The 27,182-nt window shown below is 54.3% G+C and overlaps 2 pseudogenes; both read right to left on the bottom strand.

Annotated features, from left to right (window-relative positions):
- LOC128945566 (zinc finger protein 208-like) overlaps positions 1 to 27,182 on the bottom strand; it is a 200,177-nt pseudogene that overhangs the window by 139,015 nt on the left and 33,980 nt on the right.
- On the bottom strand, positions 611 to 21,071 carry LOC128945478 (serine/threonine-protein kinase PAK 3-like; annotated as a pseudogene).

Here is a 27,182-nt window from a genome sequence, read left to right as displayed (position 1 = left end):
TCTGCACACGGCACAGCCCCGCCCCACGTTCTCAGGGCCCCCCGGGCTGCGTGAGGGCAGAGCCGGAGCTGAGGAACAGCCCTGGAACGGGCCCGGGCCCGAGGGGTTTTGAGCTGAAAACACAAACAAACTTCTCCGCACCTCCCGCCACGGCTTTCCCGGCACTGCGGTTCCGGTGGCTCCGGCTCAGCGGGAAGCCCTGGAGCCTCACTTCTCCTCCCTCTAATTAGGAGCATCAGGGCATCGCTTTGATTTCCCCCAAAAAGGGAAAACCGCCCCAAAGCCCTGTGGATGAGTGGGGGAGGGGAGAGATTTCTGACAGAGAACTCCAAAAACTCAGAGCAGGATAATGAGAAGTAAGTGAAGAGCCTTAAATGCAGCTTTCCCCCACGCCTCCCTCCTTCCAGCTGCACCTCCTACCCCGGCAGTGCCGCAGACAGGGAATGGGGCCGGGCTCAGTTCATGCCCCGGGGCTTCTCCCTCTGCTCAGGGACAGGAGTCGTTCCCCTGCTGCACCCTGCGCTCTCTCCCACCGGAGACTTCTCCAGGAACTTCTCCAAGCTGAGTCCATCCCACGGGGCACAGCCCCCTCCAAGTGCTGCAGCGTGGGTCACTGTGCCCCGGGGTCAGTCCTGCCAGGACAGGCTGCTCCAGCGGGGCCCTCTGGCCACGGGGTCACAGCCTCCTCTCAGGCATCGCCGTGCGGCACCGTGGCTGCTCCGGGGGCTGCAGGGGGATCTCTGCATCCCCATGGATCTGCAGGGGGATCTCTGCATCCCCGTCGATCTGCAGGGGGATCTCTGTATCCCCGTGGATCTGCGGGGGGATCTCTGCATCCAAATGGATCTGCAGGGGGATCTCTGCTGCCCCGTGGATCTCTGTATCTGGCACCGCTAGATTTGGAGGCACCAGGAATAGGCTGAGCTCTGCCTGAAGCTCTTCTCACATTCCCCACACCCTTCCCAGCACAGGGAGGCTTTTACCACCTCCTCTCAGCTCCCCAGGCTGGGTTTGCAGCCCCTCCTCATGTGGGATATCTGGGCCTTGTCCTCCCCGGTGGAGATGGGAAAGGAACGTGGATGGATGAAGGACAGAATGAGAAGAGGAAGAAGCGCAGACAAGGAGAAGATGGGATTTGCCTCCATGGCAGAGGGAAGGGAAAGGAGATCCCCCCAGTCCATCACTGGCAGGATGGCGTTGGCAGTGAGGCTGTCCTGCAGCGATGCTGGGCTGGGAGATGGAGCAGCAGAGAGGGGAAAGGGGCAGTGATTCCTCCTGCCCTGCCTGGCTGTCCCAGCCTGGAGCGTCCTGGCGCTGCCAAGGCCCTTGGAGCGTCCGGCACTCTGGAGCCCAAAGCTCACGGCTGCTTTATAAAGCTGACAAAGTCGGCAGGATGGGTCTGGGTATGATCTGCAGCAAACTGGGTTTATTGGTACAGGAACAGGGGATGGAGCTGAACAGGGCCCAGGGACAAAGACAGGGTGCAAGCTGAGGGCACAGGGGGTTTTTATATGGGGTAGTGAGGGTGGAGCTGAGGGTCAGGGTCCAATGGATATGAGGGAAAATGGTGCAAAGGAGGGGTTAAGGGTCAGGTCAGCTAATAGGGAAACAGGGGCAGAGGAATGCAGTAAATTAGAGCCAATGGAGGGACAGAGAGGGAGAACATTCTAGGGACTAACCGGAGATGGGTAACAGGGGTTTAACTAGGGTAATTAGGCTAATGGGCCAATGGGGCAACATAACTTTCCATAAATTAGCATGTGCCTGCAGAGATCAATGGGAGAAGCAAGCTTCTCATCATAACCTTGAAATGTATTCTTGTTATTGGGGACCAGTCCTCCATGGGTGGGAGATTGAGACTCCCATGGGCCTCCACACCAGTGCATCTTCCTTTTCCTTGCAGCCTCCTTCTCCTCTGTCCAGACAAAGTTTAGGATTGACAAATCCTGGCTTTGGGGGAAGAACAATGGGTGAGCACCTTGGGTTTTGTGAGAAAGGAGCCTCACTCTTTAGAATTTTTGAAAGTTTAATAAGGAAAAATAAGGGACAAATCAGTAACAACGCTGGGTGCTTGGCGATGGCCAGAGGCACACCGGTTAACCACAGCAACTCTTCTTGTCTAGTTTCTCCAGTGTCTTGTTCAAATACATATTCATAATGGTTATACACATTCAAACATTTCTTTGAACTCATTTACATGCTCCAGGAATTCTTTACGTTGGTTTAACCCCCAACTTGCCGTTTTAGAGCACGTGCAGGAATCGTGGATTGCTGTTTTGAGGGTTGTGTGTCACTCCCTCAGAAGGGCCCCTGTTCTGTGGTTTCAGCAGGTGACAGTTATTGACAGTGGAAGGGTCAGTGGCAGGGGTCCTCATCACATCCCTTCCTTAAATGTTATCTGACCACGCAGACGGTTTTAGCTATTTCCAGAAGTACTTTAAATGAACATTAGATATTTCACAAAAATATGTGTTGTTATTAATATTATGATTATTATTATTATTATTATTATTATCATCATTAGTATTATATTATTGTTGTTATTATTGTTATTCTATTGTTATTATTGAGTTATTATTGTCATTTATTTACAAAAATATAAGAATTAGTTATTCTTTCACAACTACAGCTACTTCTGCAAACGTTAACATTCTAATGCACAACACATGGCATTCACTTTAATATTTTTCAAAAGTCAAAACTATAATGTATGTTTTTCACACTGTCCACAGACTAAAATATCATCTATAAATGATGTGCTGAGGATACGAGCTACACAGGGCCACGGCATTGGCCACAAAAAGCTGACAAATTATACTACAGCAAAAGCAGTTAAAACTGATTACAAACTGTACTATATCAAAATGCTTGTGATTAAGGATGTTTTACAGAAGTCAATACCTAATAGCAAAAGCCAACACTACCTAGTTATTTATAACAAACCCAGGGCAGGTTTTTCCCTTGCATGGAGCACTTGGGCCTTCCCTGGGCCCCTTCTGCCCTCATGCAGAGCCAGTGGCATTTTCCAGCACACCCAGTTTGTAACCAAGAGCCGGGTGCAGCCGAGAAGGCTCCAAGCGCCTCCTTCCAGGCTGACTCTGCAGGTGCCGAGGCTGCTCTGGGCTCTGCCAGGGCTCTGCTGGGGCTCAGCTCTGGGCCAGGCTGGGCCCGCTCTCCCCTCACATTGCTCCGGGCAGCTGAGGCACAGCGGGAGAAGGAAGGGACACGGCAAGGCAGTTGATGGTTAAGAGAGTTTTTATTCAAACAACTGCCATAACAAACAGGCTGTCATAAGAACCATAACAAACAGGCAATCCCAACTACCCTAACCAACTAGTAGTGCTAACTACCATAACTAACTAGTTGTCCTAACTACTAGAACTGAAAGCTGTCCTCAAGTGCTTCATCTCCTCCGCTGCTCCCTCAGTTGCTTCGCTGCAGTGATCAGAGGGGTCAGGCTGGAGAGAGGCTTGGCTGATGATAAAAATGGGTGCTGTCCTGTCGGATTTTGGTGCTGTTTAGATGGTCTGGGAAAAGCCCAAAGATGGCCTTGGGCCCCCGGGTTCGAAAGGACGAGAGGAAGCTTCAGATTTGTTCTCGGTCTCGGTGTTTATTAATTGCTTATCTAAAAGATTTTCTCTTGGCCTGACAGAGTTCTGCTCAGCAGTCAGCCATGGGCACACACCGAAAGCCCCTGGGGCGGTCGTCTATCTTTATACCCGGAGTTACGTATACAATATTTATCATTTTTCTCCAATACCCTCTACCCTTATTAACCAGTGTTCCCCTAGTAAGGTCCAATCCCGGAGTGCCAACTCCACCACAGAAGATGGAGGTTTAGAGGAAGAAGAAGAAGGAGAAGGGCACGCCCCAATTCCCCCATCTTGCCTCTCTAGACCCCCCTGTACAGGGATCTTAAACCCTGTATCTCACACTCCAATTAACTTGTCCCTTCACCATTCACCCCAGTGAAATCCTCCCATCCTCATACTGATGTCATCTCCCATGTGGGATCAAAGTCCAGCCACCAGACATTTCTGGCAACATTCCAGGACTCCCGAGCCCCCCAGTTCTGAGAGACTGAGATCCCACATCTCCCCCTTCTGTTTGCACCAAAAGACCTTTTTTGCTTTTATGTGAAAACCCCCCAAAGTCCTTAGTTTCTTTTCATTTCTCTTCTGGGTCGTTTTTCGCAGCCCGAGTCTCGACTTCTGTCTGAGTACTCGTCTCTTTGTTTCTCGGATCAGCATTCTCGTGTTCTCGCGTTCGGAATGGCTTCACGTGCCGTGCCGACACCCACTGCAGACCTCGATCTGTGGAGATACAAGCGAAACCCTTTCCCCAAGTGATTAGTCTGAAAGGACCCTCTATTTGTCCGGTCTCTGGGTTCCTGATCAAAACTAAAGGATTTTCCCTTAGCTTTGCCTGTGTGTTGTTTAGAAAATGTCTCACGATCGGTGGATCAGGTTCCGAGGATGAGCTATTTAGGAAATTCAGCACATACAATGCCTTATTTAATTTCATGTGAGGTGTTGCCTCTGGCTCACCCCTTCTCTGTCTGTCCAGAAGGGATTTTAGGGTGTAATGTGTTCTCTCAATGATTGCCTGACCTGTGGGTGAATGCGGAATACCAAACGTGTGTCTGACACCCCATCTTTTCAGGAATCTGTCAAGCACCCTGCCTGTGTATGTTGGACCATTATCTGTTTTTATCTCCTGAGGCACACCTAATGCTGCAAATGCCTGCAGAAAGTGTCGGCAAGCATGGTCTGCTGTTTCCCCAGCATGTGCTGAAGCAAAGACTGCACCTGAGAATGTATCTACAGAAACATGAACATTTTTGAGCTTCCCAAAAGATGGGTATTTTGTGACATCAGCTTGCCACAACTGAAGACTTTGCAGCCCCCGCGGATTGGTGGCCCCGGTAGAAGAAGGTGGCTGCACAAGCTGACAGTCTGGACAAGCACTAATGATCTCCCTCGCCTGACTCTTTGTGAGACGAAAGGACTCCATTAGTGCTTGCGCATTCTGATGAAAGAACGCATGACTTAACCTTGCCTGCTCAAAAATGTCCGGCAGTGTTTGCAAAATGGGCATTGTCAACCTGTCCGCCCGAGCATTCCCTTCCGCTAAAAACCCCGGAAGTGTTGTGTGCGCTCTAATGTGTGTGATAAAATACTCTCTTTCCCTGCTCTCTAGCAGTGTTTTCAAGCTTGTCAGGTATGAGTATAAAACCTCATTACTGACTTCTTTCAAGAGCGAACCCTCCAATCTCTTGACCACACCCGCAACATATGCGGAATCTGTCACCAGATTGAGAGGCTGTTTGAACAACTGAAATGCTCGGACAACGGCTGCCAACTCCACAATTTGTGGAGAGCCCTGAACCATCCTCACGTCTGATTCCCAATCCCCTGTCGTTGAGTCTCTCCATGTGATCACTGACTTGTGTGTCTTCCCCGAGCCATCCGTGAACACGGTGATCCCGTCCAAAGGTTCTTCACTTATCTGTGGTTTTGCTCTATAGCATATTTGCGATTGCAGTATTCTGTGTTGGGGAAAGTGGATTGTGCAAGTTCCTGGGAACGCTAACAATGCGATTAATAGGTCTTTCGATTGTTGCATTGCCCAATCGAAGTAGTCTCGTTTCAGAGGTAACCTGATGACTGAGAATTCTCTTCCTGCCATTGTCAGCAGCCTTGTTCTCGCCTTTATGATGATTTGTGCTGCCATCTCCAGATCTGTGAGAATCGTTTTCGCGGGCCTGTGCGGTAGGAAAATCCACTCTATGATTATCAAAGAGTCCTTTTGCGATTCATCCCATTGGAAGATCAAACCATGGAACTGCGTTTTCTTCCCCAGCACTGCCAACTGAAAAGGCAACGATGGAACAAATCGATGTGCCTGCCTTTTCTGTATCGCATCCGAGATTTTCTCCAACTCTTTTCTTGCTTCCGGTGTGAGTGTCCTGGGAGAACGAATGTCTGTGTCTCCTCTCAAGAGATCAAGCAGTGCTGGAATGTCACTATTTGTGATTCCCAAAACTGGTCTCATCCAGTTGATTTCTCCCAAAAGCTGTTGCAAATCATGCAAATTGTTGACCTTTGTGCTGATCTCCACCTTTTGAGGCTTTATTGTTTTCTCTGAGATTTTCCACCCTAGATATTTCCAAGGTGCAACCTCTTGAATCTTTGAAATGCTGATTTCCAGACCTGCCTTTTGCACCTCTGCAATCACACAGTCACGAGCTTCTTGCAGCTCCTGTCGTGTTGATGCTGCAATGAGCAAATCATCCATGTAATGAATGATCTTCGCCTTCGGGAATTTCTTTCGTGCTGGTGCCAAAGCTCGCGCCACGTACCATTGACAGATCGTCGGAGAATTTTTCAGGCCTTGTGGAAGACAGACCCAATGGTACCGCTGCAGAGGCGTTTCCCTGTTGATACTCGGGACTGAAAAGGCAAATCTCGGAGCATCATCTGGATGGAGTGGGATACTGAAAAAGCAATCCTTGAGGTCAATGACCACAAGCTGCCAGTCTCTGGGAATCATCGAGACAGATGGAAGTCCCAACTGAAGTGGCCCCATGTCTTCTATGACTTTGTTGATCTTCCTGAGGTCGTGTAACAACCTCCACTTGCCCGACAGCTTTTTCTTGATGACAAACACCGGAGAATTCCAAGGGCTGTCTGTTGGCTTGATGTGTCCCTTCTGCAATTGTTCTTGGACCAGGTCTTTCAAAGCACTCAATTTTTTCCGCTCAAGGGGCCACTGATCCACCCAAACTGGATCATCTGTTTTCCATGTCAGCTTCAGTGTGGCGAGTGCTGCAGTGACCCCTATTAAAAATCCATTTCGATCTTCGCGCCCCATTGTGCCAAAAGGTCCCGACCCCAGACTGTGATCGGCTTTTGAACGACAAAAGGACGAATGATCGCCGTCTTGTCTCCTGGTCCCGTGACAACGACGGAATTCTCACTTTGCAGACACAGAGATGCTCCCCCGATGCCTGAGAGAGAGCCCAATGGCGCGACCAAGCTCCAATTGCGTGGCCAAAAGATGTACGATATTACTGTTACATCCGCCCCTGTGTCGAGCATACCTCTGATCGATATTGTCCTGTCCCCACATGTCAATTGGCACGTGAGCGTGGGTCGGTCTCGACCTATGTGCTTCACCCATGTTGTATGTACTTCAACATGCTCTTTCATAGGGAGACCTTCTTCGTCGAAGATTGACATGAACTCTCCAAGTGCGTGTGGTGGCAATGCGAAGGCTCTTGCAACCACAGTATTTTCCGGTACAGTCAATGGTGGACGAAGCGCTCTTGCCAAAACTGTTAACTCTGTATTTTTGTCTGCTGAGACAACTGTTGGATAGACAATGAGCCCAAGAATACTGCACTTATCTTGTCCAATTATCAAGAAATCTTGTTTCTTGTATGAGTCCCCGCGGATACCTGTTGGTATCTCCGCATGACTTTCATCTAGAAAGCACACTAGTTTTGAAGCTGCCAATGCACACTGTGCCCCTGGTGGGAGGAGGTCTGGGTCACTGTGGAATCAACTGAGGGTTTTGCTGAGGGCATCTGCTTGTCGCTCACTGATGACTGCCCTGTCTGTTCTTGTGACACCGCCAGTACTTGTGTCGGAGCGCGCCGGGGATTTCTCGTGCTCAATTTCCCGTTTCCCGGATGCGGCAACGGATTTCCTTCCACATCTGTCCGGGAATAACATTCTTTCACAGAGTGTCTTCCTCTTCCGCACCGTGCGCAAATTGGTCTTTCCGCTCTCTGGGCTGGCGTTGGTATATGTGTCCGTGGGCAATTCCTTTTCATGTGCCCAGATTCCCCACATCCGTAGCACTGTCCTCCTTGGGGTCTGTTCCTTTTCTGCATTGCCGCAAGAACTTTGTTGATATTTTCGTCCTGTTGATGGAGTAATTTCTCGAACATCTTCTCCAATGTCTTGTCCTCTGATTGCCCTTCTGAGCATCCCTTTAGCTGTTTCTCCCATTCCTCTTTTAATTCATTCTTTACAATCGCTGCGACGTGCTGAGGCGTCCCCACCTTGCTGCATGCCTCCACCATCTCTGCCAAGGATGGCCGTCCTGGCATGGTGCTAATCACCCGTTGACAATCTGGGTTGGCATTGCCGAAAGCTAAATTTTCCAAGAGAGGCCTCTTCACTTCTTCTGTTGTCACCTGTCGATCCACGGCTTGCGTGAGTCGGTCGATGAATGACATGAATGGCTCTGTGGGACCTTGCCTGATGCAAGAGAACGGGACATCCGGAGCTCCTGTCGGCGTAATTTGCATGATTGCCAATCACGCTGCTTCTTTGATGTCGCTTAACACTCTCCGTGGAAGCCGCGCTGCTTGTTCCCCTGGATTGTCATCTGGAGGATCCCCTGCTAATTGCCCTTCTGTGAGGTTCGCATTCGGCCCACCTTGGTATCTGTTCCGCAACTCAGCAAGATATTTTCTCCACCTTTTTTCCCAGACAAGACTCTGTGTGTCAGTGAGGATCATTGCCACAATACTTCGAATGTCATATGGTGTGAGATCATACATAGAGAATGTCCCTCTTAATAGCTGTTTGAAGTATTGTGAGTTCAGCCCAAAAGTCTGAGCTGCCTTCCCTAAGTCTTTGAGTGTCGCATGACCCATCCTTTCCCACCTTGGATTCTGTCCCTGGGCATCATATGTCACTGGCATTGTCAAATCCCCTGATCCCGGGAATAAATGCTTTTCCTTTTCCAATGCTTCTCTGATTTGCCTCCAATCCATTGTCTTCACCGGCTCTTGAAACCCCTCTTCATCAGATTCCATTGGGATTTGCATGAATAATGGTGTTGTAGATGTCATCGGTGATTCATGGTGTCTCATTTTTCGCCTTGAGGTTTTTGGCCTTGCTCCTAAATCCGAAAAGGAAACTCAAGGATCCTGTTGATATTTCTTCTTCACTGTATCGAATGAATGCAAGAAGCTTTTTGCTGCTTCTGCTGCTGATAGCATCCATGTTGGGACACCTTCCGATGCTGTGATCCTTATGACATCTTCCCCTTGTAGCTGTTCTTCATCTGAGCTTTCATCATCTTCATGAAATCCCGAAGTGGATGGATAATCCCTTTGTCGTGTTAACATTGTCTTCTTCGAGGTGCTTTTCTTTTTATATATTGTTGGAAAAAATTGCTGCATTGTTGCAGTCTCGCCACGAGATGGCGCTGTGGCTCCGCCGAGCCGACTCGGCATGTCGTGCACTTCTGCCCTCCTGCCACTAGGTGGCGCTGTCACCGGCCTCCCTGGCTCGGATGACGGAGCAATCTCGACTGCCCCACTTCCTCTTCCTGCTCGGCGTCTCCCGTGAGGGGAAGGGACTGGGACTCCGAGGGTCTGAACCAAAGGCGCCAGATCTGGAGACGGTGTGGAGCCCCGGGACGTAGAATCCCTAACACGGCCCCTCCTCACCCGCGACGTCACAGGGGACCGGGCTCGGGTCCGCGCGCGTCCTACTCTCTGCGCATGCGTACTCTCCGAGCTACTTCCTGTGTCCCCCAAGCTGACGTCATCGTCTCCCCCCTGTTTCACCTCCGAGGTTCCAGCCCCTCGGTCTGTCCCAGAGTCCGACCCCTCCTCCTCTGACGTTGTGTTCGCCTCTCCCGCCGGCACCCCGGCTCTACCCGCGATTCGAGCTGACCGTCGCACCGGGTCTGACGTCACAACCGCGCGCCTCCTGCGTTCCGCCGCGGCGGCTCTCTGAGCCTGCACATTTTCCCTCAGCCCGCCTTCCGCGCTCGCCGCTTTCGCGCCCGTGTGTGAGTCTACACCCTGGTTTTTGCGAATTTCGCCCTCCGCGCGCGTCTCCTCATCCTCACCCGCGCTGCTCGCGTTTGCCGCCGCCGCCGTGTCGCCGCTTTCACCGCGAACAGGCCCCCCCCCCGATCCCTTATCTTCCTGCTCCCCCCCTTCTGCTCCTGACTCCTCCACACTCTCTGGAGTTTCAGGACGCCCTTGGGGTTTGTTGCATTTTTTGATCGGGGGTTTTAATATTTTTTCCTGCTCTCTTTTTTCGAGAGCCCTTTCCCCCTGGCTTTTCAAAGCCAGAGCAATTTTTTTCCCGGAGCTTTGCCGCTCCGCCCCCTTCTCTGAGGGTACCGCAGCTTCTCGCTGCTTTTCCAGTCTTTTAGACTGCACTGAAATACCTTGTAACATGATTCTTGCCGGCGAGAGTAGCTTTAACGCTGTCTCATCTTTTTTTGTTGCTAAAATATATAAATGCCTATTAATTTCTTGCCAAAACCCCACTTCGAACAGCAAACATGTCTCCGCAAGTGGATAATTAAGCCTTGCCCATAATAACAGCTGTTTTAATTCTTTCTTTGGGATCCCTTCTGTATATAATTCTGCTACACTTTGTAAGGTGGATAAGATTTCCCGTTGTTCTTGGGAGAGTGAGGCCCCCATGATTTATTTTGGCCTTCTTACCGAATCTGTCGTCAGAGTGGTCTGGAGGCTCTTGTTCTCCGTCCAGCAGATTACAAAAGATGGATCCAGAGGCGCCTTTCTGGTCCCAGTCCAGGCCGCTCTGCTACGAACTGTCTTCAGCAGAAGCTGAGAGATGGAGTTTCTCAGTGACTGCTGATTTTTGCAGCTTCTCCCGGCCGGTTTTTTCTTTTTCTTCTTTCTTTCTTCAGGCTTCTCTCCTCTGGAGTTATCAGTGCTGTTGTCTTGGCTCTTCAGCTCTTCAGGGCTTTTCCCCCCCCCGAAAGGTTTGGTGGGAGATAGCCCGCACAGCGGACGCCAGTTGTCGGATTTTGGTGCTGTTTAGATGGTCTGAGAAAAGCCCAAAGATGGCCTTGGGCCCCCGGGTTCGAAAGGACGAGAGGAAGCTTCAGATTTGTTCTCGGTCTCGGTGTTTATTAATTGCTTATCTAAAAGATTTTCTCTTGGCCTGACAGAGTTCTGCTCAGCAGTCAGCCATGGGCACACACCGAAAGCCCCTGGGGCGGTCGTCTATCTTTATACCCGGAGTTACGTATACAATATTTATCATTTTTCTCCAATACCCTCTACCCTTATTAACCAGTGTTCCCCTAGTAAGGTCCAATCCCGGAGTGCCAACTCCACCACAGAAGATGGAGGCTTAGAGGAAGAAGAAGAAGGAGAAGGGCACGCCCCAATTCCCCCATCTTGCCTCTCTAGACCCCCCTGTACAGGGATCTTAAACCCTGTATCTCACACTCCAATTAACTTGTCCCTTCACCATTCACCCCAGTGAAATCCTCCCGTCCTCATACTGATGTCATCTCCCATGTGGGATCAAAGTCCAGCCACCAGACATTTCTGGCAACATTCCAGGACTCCCGAGCCCCCCAGTTCTGAGAGACTGAGATCCCACACTGTCCAAAGGATACAAAGGAAAGAAATGAACTGTTACTTTCCAGAGTCAAGTTCCTCACAGGCTCTGTTGCAACAGGACAAAGGGAAATGGTTTGAAACTCAGGAGAGGGAAGCAGGCTCAGATTAGATCTAAGAAAGAATTTTTTAACCAGCAGAGTAGGGAAACACTGACAGAAGGCACCCAGAGATGTGGGAGGTGCCTCCTCCCTGGAAACATCCAAGCTCAGGTCAGGCAGGGCTCTGGGCCCCCTGAGCTGCTTGAAGATGTCCCTGCTCGCTGTGGGGCACCAGGCCCAGATGAGCTCCAAAGGAGCTGCCAAGCCACAGCAGGCGAGGATTCTGCTTGCTCTGCGTGTGGAACGCAGCCAGACTGGAGACTGTCGGAGGGGGCCCCACAAGAAAACCCTTCCCTGGCGCTGCTGCTTCCCCTGCAGCCCCTGGCCCTCAGCTGCAGCAGCTCCTGGGCAGCCCAGCGCCGCTCCTCGTCCGGCTCCAGGCTGCACTCGAGGCAGTCCCGCAGCAGAGCCGACAGGCGCCGGGGCTCCTGCAGCTGCGGGGTCCCGTTCTGCCGGGTCAGAGTGCGAGCCTGCAGGGAAAGCAAACTCAGCGCTCTGCCAGCTCCCTTCACACCCACACGGGCTCACATCCACCCCGGGGCCTCAGCCCCAGCTCCAGGGGCACTTTCCTCCCTGCCACAGATGCTGCTCAGAGCTCATTTTGCTATGCCAGCAAAAAACCCAAACCCTGGGGCTGCCACAGCCACTGCAACATCCAAATAATCTCGCCTTGAGAGCCAGTTTCATTGGCTGACTCTGTCAGTAGGAGCCTCCATCAGAAATAGCACATTTTGCTTCTCCAAACGTGGACACCAGCTTTACAGGCCATTTTCCTTAGTCAGTGTGGTCTGCCTGTGTTATTTCAGAGGATTCTTTCATCAAGAGCATCTCTGCAGTGCCACTGACACTCAGAATCTTCGTCTGTGTTGAGGCAAGAGTCCTTTGGGAATTCCCTTCCCATGTGTAGAAACCTCCAGCTGCTGGTCCCAGTGCAGGGTCCCCCTGTGCTCACAGGCCTCTGCAGACACTGCAGAATTTGCCTCTTACCATGGCCGCCGTTTCCCTGAAGTAAGGAGGTTCTCCTTCCACCATCTCGATGGTCACAATGTCAAAGGCCCAGATGTCCACCTTGGGGCCATAAGGAGATCTGGTCACAACATCTGGGGCCATCCAGTGAGCAGTGCCCACCATGGAGCTGCGCTGGTCCTGCTTAGGGCTGAGCTGAGCGCAGAGGCCAAAATCACTGAGGACAGAAACAAACCCTGTCAAAGGCAGCTGGAATGAGGAAACCAAGCACCAAGATTCCCCACTCTCAGTCTGAGAGTGCAGTAGTGAAGTCAGCTGGAAAAGCCCTCAGGGCTGTAGCCAAGGAAAGATGGAACTGGACCCTTCAAGAAACCGTCAGCTTTCATGCAGTGGCTTTTACTGATTCCCTTGGAGCTTTAGGTTCCCACTGCTGCCCCTCTGGCAGGGCCATAGGCAGAGCAAAGGCACTGCTGGCACCCTGCTCCTCTGCTGAGCTCTCTGCAGGGGCAGCCACTCTCAGCTGGCAGCAGGGGCCGGGCAGTGCCCCCAGCAGCCCTTGTGGGGCTCTGGCCCTCCCTGGGAAGCAGCCCCACACCCGCAGCCCGGGAGCGCCGTGCCTGGCCAGGAACACCCACCCAGCCTGACAGAGCCGTCCGTGCCCAGGAGGATGTTGGAGCTCTTCAGATCCCTGTGGATCACCCGCTTGGAATGGAGGAAATCCAGGCCCTGCACACACTGAGAGAGAACAATGTGGTAAATAGGTGTGATTCGTGCTGATAAAATTGAAACAGTCATCAATATTGATACAGTAATTAATATTTGGAAATAAGAAAACAGATAAAAGTTGTAATGCCAAAGAAGAAAGGGAGAGGAGGGGCTCCATCCCCCCTCCTGGCAGATGTTCAAGGATAGGAGGAAAAAGCAAGAGAGAACTGTTACTAAAAGTTAACTGAGAGAAGGGAAAATCTGGTTGGGTCCCAGGAAAATGCCCGCTATAAGAGATTTATTGCTTTGATGCTAAAATGTAGTAATATGTTAGTTTTGGCTTACATTATCCTGGCTTGGTGCGCATGTGTAACCCAAAGGTAAATTAAAGGACAAAGAGGAAGAGGAGAGGTCTTCATCCAAAATGACCCCCAAAGACTTGTGCGACCACCAAACCGAGTGGTGGAGCATGCGCGGTAAAGGTGGTGATGAGGGCGCTGGTAAAAATGTGATGAATTGAAAATGGGAGGAGAGATGGCATTGACACATGACATGTAAGGGGGGAATCCACTTGGCAAGCTCGTACATGAGGTGGCAAGCGTCCAAGAGCCCTGCACTCCGTACCCCACAGTTATCTTTTGCTTATGTGCTAATATTTGAACTGAATTATCCCTTATTTTTAATCAAATTATATTTTCGATAATATTTTCTAAACTATTCAATTAAAATTGCTGCTATCTCAAATATTGTTCAGGTTTTTTTTATGATGGGATAATTGGGCAAACATAACAACAAGAAACACGAGGGCAAAAACCAATGGCCGGAATATATCACACAAGAAAGGACAGTTTAGAATTGTGCCAGCAGCAGCTTTGCTGTTGTAGGCCAGGAGTGCAGTGCACACAAGCTCCAGGCAAACGGTTCAAGGCAAAGCTGAGAACAGCAAATCAAATCCAGACCAGACAGAGAGTACCACAACAGCAGGAGAGAGAACAAGAACAGAGCAGAAGTGCAGTGATGCTGGCAGGCCGTTCACTGCAGAGGCTCTTTTTTCTCCAGCTCACAAAAACAACACACAAACAAAGCCCTGAGCATGGAGCCTCTCCTGTTCTCACGCCCTGTTTGGAAGGACCATCGTGTCCCAGCCATGGAGTGACAAGCAGGACCCCTCACCTCCCGACTGACAGCTGCCATCTCTCCTTCAGCCATGCGTGTCTGTCTGACAACGTCCTGCAAAGTTCCTCCATCCATGTATTCCATCACCAGCCAGAGATCTCCATCAACAAGGAAGCTGGAAGAGGAAAGCAATGGCATGGAGATGAAAGTGCAGAGCTCAATTCCCCCATGGAAAAGCCTGGAGTGGAGTTTTGTTTCCAGGTCACTTGTCAATGAGGACAGAATCAGATGGAGAGATATTCCTGCCAGGCTGCACAGCCCTTGGAATCTGCACAGTCTATAAGAGAAGGAGACACCTGTGAGAAAGGAGAGGCCTTAGATGGCAAGCAGGTGAAAAATGCAGTTTAGCAACAGCCCAGATCAGTGTGGAACCACAACCCTTGGCCCCAGCTGGTTCAGCTTCTGAACTCATCATTTCCACCATTCCCTGCAGAACAAGGCAACACAACTGCCAGGGTTATCCAGGGGAGGAGGCTGTGCAGCACTTGGGACAAAAGCAGTCAGAAAACCTTTCAGAAAGTCCCTTCAGAAACAGGCAAGGCCAGTGAAAAATGGGCAAATGAGGCATTTCTGGAAACAAGAACCTGGTCTTCCTGGCATCTGTAGCAATGGAAAAGGGCTGGGAAGAAGAAGCCAAGGGAAATAATTTCTGCTGTGGTTTATCAGCACTTGTTGGGAGACACAGCAAACGGGGAGGAACTTGAAGGAAAAACCAAAGCAAAGCAACGAAAGCACATGGAGGGAGTAAACTGCCAGGCAGTTCTTTTGGCAAGATGTGGCTGGGTCAGGCATTTTCCAAACAGGCTACAGACTCCAGATGCCAGGAAAGGTTAACGCAGGGCCCGGGCACGGGATAAGAGCTGAAGCACTCACCTGTCCAAAGAGTTGACAATGTTGGGGTTCTTCTTGTCCCTCAGGAGCAGGATCTCATTCACAGCTCGTTCCCTGTTCTGCCCTCTGAGACTCATTTTCTTGATGGCCACCTGAAGGGACATTGCAGCCTTTAACTGCAGGAGTCTGTGGCAGGAGGCCACAGGAAACACAGAGCGAGGCTTTTTGGAGCGACGGAGCCGGGCTGGACCCAACTGCCTTGGGATGGGACACCAGAGCTCAGCAAGGGCCATTCCCACAGCCCATTGCTCTGCCAGCTGGGGGCTGCTTACAGGACACATGGCCAGAGACATTTGGCCTTGCAAGCTCTGCAGAAATGGTCCCTCAGCTGTAAGCCTCAAAGCTCTAACTACATTCTCTGCACCTACAGTCTTCTCTAATGGCCTCAACACTCTTATTATTATTCAAACATATTTTGCAAGCAGGAGGTAATTCTGGTTCTGTGAAAACAGAGCAAAACAGCCAGGAATCCTTTAGCAATTCTATGGGATTTCAGATCCAACTGGTGATTGGATGATTTCATTATTTCAGATCCAACTGCTCTGTTTGGGATTGCACAACAAAGCAAACACACACCCATTGCTCAGGTGATCCCTGTCACAGGCTGTCACTGACAACAGACCCAAACACAACTGCAGGATTTAGGAGAGAGCTTTGCTCTGGACATCCATCTTCTCATTTCTCTCCCTCTCCCTCTGTGAACAGCTGAAGTAGGACTAAAACCCCAAACTGAGCCCAAGCAGGATCTCTCCCTAATTAGGGCTTGAGGTTCCCTTTGAAGATGAAAGGCAGGATGGAAAAACTGCTAAATAATGTTCCTGTCTGAGGCTGGGATGAAGATTAATGGGGCCTCAGTCTCCAGCAGCTGATGCATTCACACTTTTAGATATGAAGACCAACCCAGGGTGTCCTGCTCTGACAGACACCGCTGCCCTCCTTGCATTCCTTGGGCACTTGAGAAGGACCAAGTCTGTCCCAGCTGTGCTCTGCAGGCTGACACTGCTCTGCCTGCAGAGGAGCAGCCTGGGCAGGAAAGCTCTGCTGGCCCCCAGAGCTGCAGCCACAGCTCCCAGCAGAGGGGAAAGCCCTGCAGAGCTGCCGGCCGTGCTGGGCGTGTTGGCACTGACCTCTCCTCCAGTGGCCCTGTCGAGTCCTTTAGAAACGGCTCCGAAAGCCCTGGAGACAAAAGAACAGAGAAGAAAGAAGCAGCGCTTTAGGCCCTGGCAGTGAAAGCCAGCCCAGACAGATCTCTGCTGCCTGCAGCATTCACAAACACCTGGGTGCATCGACCCTTCCAACAACAGCACAGCAGCCACCAGCCCTCTGCTATGTGAGGTGTGCAAGAGAAAACTGAGACCCAACACGAAGGAACTGGGCTGGAGCAAATCCCAAATGTCTACCCTGAATTGCTTTAGTTCAAAACCTGAGGTGAGAAAATGGTGTCTAAAGAACTGGAAAAGAATGCATTTCATCCTTTTCCATTTCCTGCCTAAGACCTGCAGGTTCCACAAGGGCTGTGCCATCAGGCAGATGATGCATTTTCCCTCAGAGTGCATCAGGTCTGTGTCTGTTACTGAATGTATGGGGTCTCCTACCTGTGCTAGAGTAGAGCACTTATTAGTTCATCTCTGGTTTCTGTTTCTAAACCATTAGGTTGATAATCCTGACTGGTGGATATATTTTGAAGGAAAATATTTGAAAGAAATCTTCTTGAGAACTGTTTTCTGACAGTCACCAGATGGTGAGTTGCTCTTTTAGTCAATCCAGTTCCAGGGACAGAAGATCTTCCAGGTCCTGCTCCTTGCTGCAGGCAGGACACTGCCAGCCTCAGGGGCCTTTGACGGCGCCTTCTGACCACAGTTATCAATTCTGATCAGGACTGAGAGACAGCAGGATGGTAGCCCAGTGCCTGAAGGCGTTTGGAGCTCTCCTGACTCTCACTTGATCCTGCACCAGCGCAACACCCAGCCCTGCTTGTGCAGAAGCAGCTGCCGTGCACTTACCCTTGGCCAATCTGCTCCACTTCCAGGTATTTCTCGGCAGGCTCCGCCTCACTCACGGTGTTCCCTGAAAGAAAAAACGTGGAAGATGCTCCCTCCCAGAGTGAGAGCCCACCTTGCAGCAGAGCAAGAACCAGCCCCGCTCCCTGGGGCCGTGAGCCCCTTGGTGTCAGCTGGGGAAGGACAATAAATGGCTCTGGGACATTCAGCTGCAGAGCAACCCTGGGTGCAGCTGATGCCCAGACACACACACAGCACCTGCTCGGGCACCCAGGAACAGAGCAGACGTACTCAGCTGCATCAGGCACCACTCCCCTCTCCCCTCTGGCTGCAGGGCTGTGCTGCTGTCAGAATGTTCAGCCCAGGATCCCACAGCGGAGGGATTTTCATTGTCCTATTCCCAAGAAGACTGAGCTTCTCCATCCTCTTCCCAAAATTCTGTAGCTTCACCATCCTCTTCCTAAAATGCTGCAGCTTCTCCATCCTCTTCCCAAAATGCTGCAGGTTCGCCATCATCTTTCCAAGGCAGGGGAGGTTCACTGTCTACTTCCCATGCTGCGAGATGTTCATCCTCCTGTTCGCAAGCCACAGCATATCCTCCATCCTCATCCCACACCGAGAAATGTCCTCCCTCCGCATCCCACACCAGGAGATGTCTGCTGTCCTCATCCCTCTCCATGGGAGCTTGGCCATTCTGGTCCCACACCAGGGCACATCCACCGTCCTCGTCCCACGCCGGGAGATGTCCCCTGTCCTTGTCCCACCCCGCGGGAGCCTCGCCGTTGCATTCCCACACCGCGGGATGTTCGCCCTCGTCTCCCAGAGCAGCGGGAAGTTCACTGTCATCTCCCGGCACTGAGGGAAGTTCACCATCGTCCCCCAGAGCAGCGGGAAGCTCACTGCTGTCTTCCTCCTCTTTGGAAGCAGAGGGAGCCCCAGGAGGTGCTGGTGCTGCTTTTGTGCCCTTGTGAGGACAGACTGCAGCATGAGGGACGGGAAGTTCTATCTCAGTTATCACCTTATTTATCCTCAGCTGCACATCCAGCTGCACTAAGCAGAAATTGGGTTCAGAGCTGTTCCAACTAACAATGGGCTAAAGTCAAGATAGCCACTTATTGTTGGGAATTTGATATTCCACCATGGCTAAAGCCAGCAAGCAATCCTCTGCCTGCAAAACCAGACCTGCAGCCCTTCAAAAGCTCTTCAGCAGAAAAGGAGAAAACTGCCGGGGATCCCTTTGCTGCTGCTGCTGCTTCAGGCACTGACAGGAACTTTCCTTCAGCCTCCCAGGCTGGCACTGGGCTGCCACATGCCGAGCTCACAACCTGCTGCACAATTCCAAACACCAAAGGTTCCTTTCCCACTCACCGAAGGAGGAGCTGCTCGGAATCCAGACATGAGGTGCCCTGCAATGGGAGAGGGAACATGAACCAGATGCTGTTAGGAGAAAAACTGCCTGTGGTGGGAAATGCCACGGAGCAAGGCAACCCCGAGACAGCATTTTGCTTTCACAGCATCCCTCCAGGAGCCACAGTCCCTTCCCACAGCAAGCAAGAGAACAGCACAAAATACTGGGCTGGGTCAGCTCTTGGCTGGAGCAGCAAAGGGAGGGAGTTCCAGGCTCTGCTGGCACAGACTCCCTGCTTGAGGGAACAGAACCCCCCAGGGCCCATTGCAGATGCTGTGCACGCCCCACTGGCTGCAGACACCCCCTTTTTCAGCTGCAGCTGCTAGCAGGAGCTCTCGCAAAGCAATGATATCTTCATGGCAATTTGGTTCCAAAGTCAGCTCAGCTCCAGAGGAAGAACAGAAAGCACACAGCAAGCCCAAAGCCACAGATGCAGCACCGAGGGAAAACCTCGACTTACGTGCCAAGTGGGTTAAAAAATACCCCGAATAAGCCACAGAGTACATAGTGCAAACTGCAGCAGCCGCCTACTGGAGCATTTTGGCTGCGCTGCACACGTTTGCAGCCTGTAGCCCTGCAAGCACAAAAGGACACCCATCAGGGCTGGGCTGGCTGCTGAGAATGCCTCAGGCAGGAGGATCCTCCAGCAACGAGCCCAGAGCCACTCTGGGCACTGAGGCCTCCGTGTCCCACAGCAACGGGAACACCACAGGGACGTGGCGCTGTTCCTGTGACATCCCAGCAGCAGCTCACGCAGAAACCGCCTGGAAGGTTCTCCTGTGTCATAAAGGAGCACAAAGAACCCTCCCAGGGCACAGCCCATGGCCCAAAGGGTGCAAGAGGAACTCGGAAAATGCAGCAAACAAGGACACCCTATAGCCCAGTCTGAACACTGAGAAGGAACAAGGACGGCACCGAACCAAAGGAAACGTGACCTTTAGTCACTGATAGTTCTGACTAAAAGCAGCAAGCCTTGTTCCATCTGGGATCTTTGTTCTAGTTCTAAAAACAAGCAAGGTTCTCCAGTCTAAATACACAGAAGGCAGAACTGGGGAGGAGGTGGGATTAGGAAGGAGGAGGAGGAGGAGGAGGGAGAGAGGAAAAGGAGGAGCGGGAAGAGGAGGAGCAGGAGCAGGAACAGGAGGAACAGGAGGTTCCAGTGCCCCCTGTGGCCACAGCCGCGGGACCATAGCCCCCAGCTCGTCCTGCAAGTGAGCGGGGAGGGGGAGCTCGTCCCAAATCCATCCGGGGGTCCCTGAGAGGGTTTTTATTGGGGTGTGTTTGGAGCTCGCAGATTGTGAAATTGACCCCAAATATCATCTGGTGTCTCTGGGAGGTTTTTTTCTCTATGTGTGTATGTTTGGATCTCGCAGGACCCCAGAGCTGAGCCCCTTGAGGGATCTTTGGGGGCCCACGTGGCCATTGCCCCGTATGGGCAGAGGGGGACATTGGTCCTGGGGATCCCTGGGAGAGCAGAGGAGGGGAACCCCTGGGACCCCCAGAGTGGAGAGAGCAGAGAGGGGCAATCCCAGAGCTGGGGGACCCCGGCAGACTGGAAAGGGGTGCAGCCTGGAGAGGAGGGACCCCTGGGATCCCTGGGATCTCAAAGTAGAGCATCAGGGGAGAAGGGACCTCATGGACCCCCAAAAGCCCCTGGATCATCCCTAAGCAGGACGCTGGAGAATGGATAACCCCCTGGAACCATTGGACCCCCATGATCCCAAGGACAGGAAACCTCTGGAACCCCAGAAGTGGAGAGATCAGCAATAGGGAACTCCTGGGAGAGCTTTTTTGGACTGAATCTTGACATTGTGGAGATTTTCATGGACACAAGGCTTCTGCTGAGTTCCAGAGATGGACCTGGCCAGGAGGAGCCTCTACTCCAAGGCTCTCCCACCTTGGTTTCCCCCAAACCAGGGTTTGTCATTCCCAAGCTGTGGCCAGATGGAGGAGGAGGAAAAGCCCCAGAGATCCCTCACAAGGAGGGGCTGCAAACCCAGCCCAGGGAGGTGTGAGGAGGAAAGAGCCCCTCTGAGGCAGGAAGGTGGCCGGAGAGGCAGCCAGAGCTCAGAGTTGGTGGAGAAGCCTCATGGCAGGGAGAAGGCCCACAAGTGCTTGGAATGTGGGAAGGGTTTCAGCTCCAGCTCCACCCTGATGGAACACCTGAACATCCACACTGGGAAGAGGCCCTGGGAGTGTGGGGAATGTGGGAAGCGCTTCAGTGGGACCTCCGACCTCAGCAAGCGCCACAAGATCCACACTGGGGAATGGCCCTAGGAGTGCTTGGGATGTCAGAAGAGCTTCAGGTGGGATTCAGAGATCGTCACTCACCAGCACTTCCACACCAGGGAGAGGCCCTGCGAGTGTCCCGAGTGTGGGAAGAGCTTCGTGCGCTGCTCCAGCTCCATCCCCCATGGGAGTATCCACGCTGGATGATCCCCAGTGACCCCCGTTGGGCAGAGCCCTGGTGACCCCTGTTCTGGGTGATTCGTGTTGGGCAGGGGGAAGGTGTTGGAGAGATTTCTTTCCCTTCTCCTTGTGCTGCTGTGATTTGGTTGGTAATAAATTCCCTCGGTGTTCCCAGGCCGGATCTGTTTGTGCCCGTGCGGGATTTGCCGAGGGATCTCTCCCGGTCCTTGTCCCCACGCAGGAACCCTCGGTTCCATTTTCTGTCCCTGTGCGACTGCGGGGGCAGGGACAGAGCGGCTCTGGGGGTGCCTGGCATCGGGCCAGCGTCACCGCTCGCCACGGGCAGCCCTGAGATGCCGCGCACCTGGGCCCGCATTGCTGGGCTCACCTGAGCTCCCACCTGCCCAGCGCCCCAAGGTTCCCCCTGCCCAAAAATCACCCAGCCCGGGGCTGCAGCGTCCCGGAAAGGCCTCAGCCAATGGCAGCGCAGGCAGGAGGAGGCTTAGCCAATGAGAACTAGGAACGTTGGATTGCCTCATCGGTTGCCGGGCAGAGCCCGTGGCCGATCGCTGCCCAGAAGCGGCGGCAGCCAATGAGAGCGCGCGGCGCTGCCGAGCCCGCCCTGCTCCGGACTGGCGCTCCCAGCGCAGCGCGGCTGCTTTGGGGCTGCTGCTCCCTGCCCGGCCCCGGCCATGGGGCGAGGGGCGGCAGCTGGGGCCCTGCTGGTGGCACTGGTGGTGCTGGGAGCCCCCCCGGCTGCGGGCGCGGAGCTCTCGGGTGAGCGGGGGGCGGGAGGCGCTGGGACGGGGGAGGAGAAGGGGGAAAAGGAGCGAAGTGGGGAGGCCGGAATGGAGGGGGAGAAAGAGGGGACCGCCAAAGGAGAGCGGGAGGGACTGAGGTGTGGGGGGAGGAGAGCGAGCGGTGGGAGAGGGTGGGAAGGGGGCAAAAGCGGAGGTGGGACACCATATCTGAGCTGAAGGGGCCTGGGGATTGGGGAATTTGTGGGAAAATGGGGAAGTGGGACCCCAAAGTGATTTGGGGAGCGGCCGGAGGTGGGAGCGGAGAGGATGTGGAAGGGGAAATGGGGGAAGGGCTGCAAAGAGGAAGCGGCAGCGCGGGCAGGAGGGTCCCATGGCGGCCGTGGGGCACAGGGGGTGCGGAGTGGGGATCCGGGGTGGGCCCGGAGCTCTGGGAATGCTGGGAGAGGGTGGTGGGTTGGCACCCCCTGACCTGTGTCCTACACACACAGGGGTGTTCCAGAGGATGACAAAGTCCGAGTGTTACTTCATTAACGGCACGGAGAAGGTGAGGTACGTCCAGAGATCCATCTACAACCGGGATCAGTTCATAATGTTCGACAGCGACGTCCGGCACTTTGTGGGGTTCACCCCCTATGGGGAGAAGTTGGCCAAGCGCTGGAACAGCAACGCGGTATTCATGGAGGACAGACGGACTGCGGTGGACTGGTTCTGCCGATGCTGGTACAAGAATTTTACCCCGTTCATCACGGAGCGCCGAGGTGAGCGCGAGGGAGAGCGTGTCCCCTCGGGGCCTGCCCTGCCAGTGACCCTGGAGCCCCTCAAAATCTCCCTGGGCATCGGCCCAGAGCCCTCAGCCCTCCTTGTGCCGACCCCCGGGGTCTCCAGTCCCTCCCAGTGCCCTCCCGCGCGTCCATTTCAGCGACCCGTAAAGTTGACGCTTGACAACCAATGAGATCGCATCCTGTTCATGACTCATCTGTTGCCAGGCAGACCCGCAGCACGGAGTGCCTCGCGCCGGACTCGGCCTCCCAGTGCCGCGTACTTCATTCCCAGTTCCTCCCAGTGCCACCAAGATCCCTCCCAGTGCCATTCCAGTCCCTCCAAGACCATGCCCAGTTCCTCCCCAGTCTCTCCCAGTCCATTCCCAGTCTCTTCCCAGTTCATTCACAGTTCACTCATAGACCTCCACCCTCTCTCCCAGTTCCCCCATTCCTTCCCATCTCTCTGTGTCACCCAACTCCCTCCCAGTCTCTCCCACTCCCTCCCAGCACATTCCCAATCCATCCGAGCCCATCCCCAGTCCCTCCCACCACATTCCACAATCCATTCCCTGTCACTCCGAGTCCATTCCAGTCCATTCCCAGTCCCTCCCAATCCCTCAGCAGTCCTTCCCAGTCCATTCCCAGTCCCTCTCCAGCCCAGCCCAGCCCTCCCCTCTCTCTCCCAGTGCCCCCCAGCTGATCCCAGTGTGTCCCCACTCTCTCTGTCTCTCCCAGTGCCCCCCAGCGTGTCCATCTCGCTGGTGCCCCCCTCGATCTCCCAGCCCGGTCCCGGCCGCCTGCTCTGCTCCGTGATGGATTTCTACCCTGCTGCCATCCAGGTGAGGTGGTTCCAGGGCCAGCAGGAGCTCTCGGAGCACGTGGTGGCCACCAACGTGGTCGCCAATGGGGACTGGACCTACCAGCTGCTGGTGCTGCTGGAAACGCCGCCCCGGCGCGGGCTCAGCTACAGCTGCCAGGTGGAGCACGTCAGCCTGGAGCAGCCCCTGAGGCGGCACTGGGGTACGGGGGAGCCCCTGGGGGCGCTGGCAGAGCCACTGGGCTGTGCTGGGAGCCACTGGGAGGGAGCTGGAGAGAGCCGGGATGGAAGTGGGAGAGGGGCTGGGGGCTGGGCAAGGGCTGGGAAGGGGTTTGGGGGATGCTGCGGAGGGTGAGATGGAGTTGAAGGGGTCGTGGTGGGCACTGGGAGGGAGTTTGGGGGTGCTGGGTGTGACTGGGAGGCATCGCAGTGAGCCCCGAGGGGCTGGAAGGAGATCGGCGATGGCAAAGCGGGGCTTGCCATGAGCTCGGTTGTGCTGGGCACAGCCTGGGAGGGCTCTGGCTGAGTCCTGCTGGGGCTGCCAAGGGACTGCGAGAGGCTTTGGGGGTCCTGGGGCGCTGGGGGGCACCTGGGAGGGGGCTGTGGGATGCTGAGAGGGACGGGAGGGGCTTTGGTGGCTCCTGGCCAGGACAAAAAGGGATCGGGGGGAGGTTTCAGGGGGTCCTGGCTGGGCTGAGGGACACAGGGAGGGCGCTGGGAGGGGCTCGGGGTGTCGGTGAGAGGTTTTGGGGCTGCTGAGCCCTGCGGACCCCCAGAGATGCCGCCGGACGCCGCCCGCAGCAAGATGCTGACGGGCATCGGGGGCTTCGTCTTAGGCTTCGTCTTCCTGGCGCTGGGGCTCGGCTTCTCCCTGCGCAAGAAGGTCAGGGCGGGTGCCGGGGGTGGCGTCCCCGCCGTGGCGGAGCGTGTGCGCTCCCGCCGGGCCCCCAGCCCGGTGTCACCCCCTTTTCTGTGCCCACAGAGCTCCTGAGCCGGCGGCGGCCGCAGCCCCTCCCCGTGGGCTCGGGCCCGGCCGGGACCCCCCGCTCCGTCCCCGCTCCGCTGATTTTGGGGGGTCCCGTGTCCCCCCCAGCCCCGCTGGCGCTCTGCCCCCGCCCAGTGCCTGCCCCCAGTGCTCCCAATAAAGCTTCCCATTTGGCCCCGGGCCCGTTTTTTGGGGGGCGATGGGGAGGGGTTTGGGGGGGCGATGGGACGGATTTGGGGAAAGGGAGGGGGACAAAGGGTGGGGGCTGGGCCCGGGAGGAGCGGGACGAGGAGGAGGAGGAGGAAGGAGAAGAGGGAAGAGGGAAGAAGGAGGAAGGAGGAAGGAGGGGGGGACGTCAGAGAGAGATGAGGGGAAGGAGGCGGGAGGAGGAGCGGGAGGAGCGATTGAACCGGGAGAGGAGAGGCGGGAGGAAGAGGAGGGGGAGATGAGGAGAGGAGCAGAAACAGGAAAAGTAGCGGGGATCCCCCGGCCTTCATCGAGGTGTCCACGGGGGGGCCAGGAAGATGTGGAACCCGCAGCCAGGAGTGTTCCCAACACGGGGGGCTCTGACCCTGGGGGTCACCCGGGATTATCCAGCGCGGATCCTCCAACGGGAGGTGGAGCTGGAGCGAGGCACGGAGCTCGTCCCGCACCGGGCACTGCGGGATCCGCGGGCAGCAACACATGCTCCTCCTGCTCCATCCCCCCTCCTGCTATCCAGCATTGCCCTCACGCAGCCCGGGGGGCGCGGGGCGGGGCTGTGCCGTGTGCAGAGCCCGCCCCTGGCTGCGATTGGGCGATGGTGCCGTCAGTCGTGGTTGTTGCGCGCTGATTGGTGGGAGCGGGGCGGAGCAGGGCGCCGTCGGCGGGCCGAGGGCGGCCGTGGCTGGGCAGCGGCGCCATTTTCGGAGCGTGTGTGCGGTCTCGGGAGCGGCGGCAGCGGCCGGAGCGCGGTGAGGCGGCGGCGGAGCTCGGAGGCGGCCGCCGCGCAAGTGGGAGCCGCGCTGGGTTGTGCGGGGGCTCGGGGCTGGCTGCGGGCCTCGGGGGCGGCAGGGGGCTTGGGCGGGTTCGTTGTGCCGTGTCCGGCCCGTGTTGCCGCTGGCGTGAGGGCGCTGCGGGAGCGGCTGCCCGCGGTCTCCTTGCGGCCGCTGCCTCGGCAGGAGCCGCTGGCGGAGCAGCGCTGGCTCGGCCCGGTTGCTGTGGCTGGGACAGAGGGGGCTGCCCCGTGCCCGGGGCTGTGCGGGGAAATTCCCGTGGCCGGAGGTTTCTGTGCGCAGAGGAGGTAGAGGAGTCCTGTAAAAGTGACTTTATTGCTGAGCAGAGGGAGAGGCCGAGGGGCATTTGCCGTGCGCTCTCTGCCCTTGTTGTAGTTCGCAGCCTCCTTTTTATCCTCATTTTCGCGGCCTCATCTCCCTCTCCCTTTGCCCCCTGGCTGAGGTGCTTGGAAGGTTCAGACCTCCCGATCCGGTAACTGCATGTCCTCGTTAATGTGCATCCCCACTTTCGTATAACCGCCGGTATTCACGGCTCTGTTAAGTCTTTGTTCTTCTGGAAGTTCAGGAATTTAGTGGGACTTTCTGTGCGCAGCAGTCCATGTTAATTAGTAACATTTATTGAAGCTGCTGGTTTCGCCCTTTGCTTCCTTATCTACAAATCCCTGACCCCTCACTCAGCTGCTGAACGAGCTGCACTCTCAAGTGCGGAGCATGGTAAAAAGATAAGAGTTCCCGTAGCACATCCGAGGAGAAACAGCATTCGTTTAACCCATGGTCTGCCAGGGAACCACAAAACCGTGTCCCATTTCCATCCTTTCCACGTTTGGGCTGGAACATGAGGTGCTTTCTTACTTCCTTTGTTATCTGTTTCACCACTTTTCCTTTGTCATCTCTTTGCCAACAGCAGTTTGAGTCATTTAATTTTCCACAAACTCCCCTTTTTTCTGCTAAAACGTAATACGATCCCATCCCGTGGTTAAATGGTGTGTTCCTCATTTCATTGGATTGGTCAGCAGGAAGGTCAGGAGCTGGAGCTGTCTGGTTGGTTATTATTGCGAGGACAGCTTGTAATCTAATGATGCCATTGAAATGAGAAATGGGTTCTGTGGCTCCTGATATGAATTGGTTTGGGTTCCCAGGGGCTGGTCCAAGGTGTTGTAGGATTTGTTCTGCTGGCCGTTCATCTTTTCCCCATTTTTGGGCGCTCTCTCCAGCCAGGGCTGCATCAATTGACTGCTTTTCTCTAACTAAATCATCAAATCCTTGGATTCCCAACTGATTTCCCTAAATATTTGGTAGCAAAATTCCCCAGTGCCCTAATATACCCTATATAACACAGAGAGTGACAGCACATGTTGGAGTGGGTAGAGGGATGATTCCCCCCACATATTTATAGTGAAGTTTTCCCAACGTTCTCCATGTGCTGTTTCCCTTTGCAGCTTCACCCGTTTCTGTTGCAGGGTCAGATATCCTCCCCCTGGGCTCTGCCTTGAGCTGTGCAAATTTCATCAGTGCAAGCAGGCAGAGCTTGGGGTGAGGGGCAGAGGGAATCAGCCCAATTCCTGCCCCAGGCAAGAGAGACCCAGGTGCATTGTCCACACTTTGCCCAGCAGTGTTCATTTGCATTTCTAAAGTTCCTCTGGAGGCTGCCTGGAATGAAGCTTCTCTTCCAGGGCAGCCATCAGGTGAGTAACATGTGGCCCCCCCAGAATCTGCTGTTTTTTAAAAAAAGGATTAGCTATTTGCAAGTCCAAAGTATTACGGTTAAAGCTCTTCAGTTCTACAAATGCA

Source organism: Melozone crissalis, unplaced genomic scaffold (genome assembly GCF_028551555.1).
Source record: "Melozone crissalis strain CALT ecotype California unplaced genomic scaffold, PUWL_Pcris_2 ptg000066l_1, whole genome shotgun sequence".
NCBI lineage: Eukaryota > Metazoa > Chordata > Aves > Passeriformes > Passerellidae > Melozone > Melozone crissalis.
This window is presented reverse-complemented; position numbering and strand designations above follow the sequence as displayed.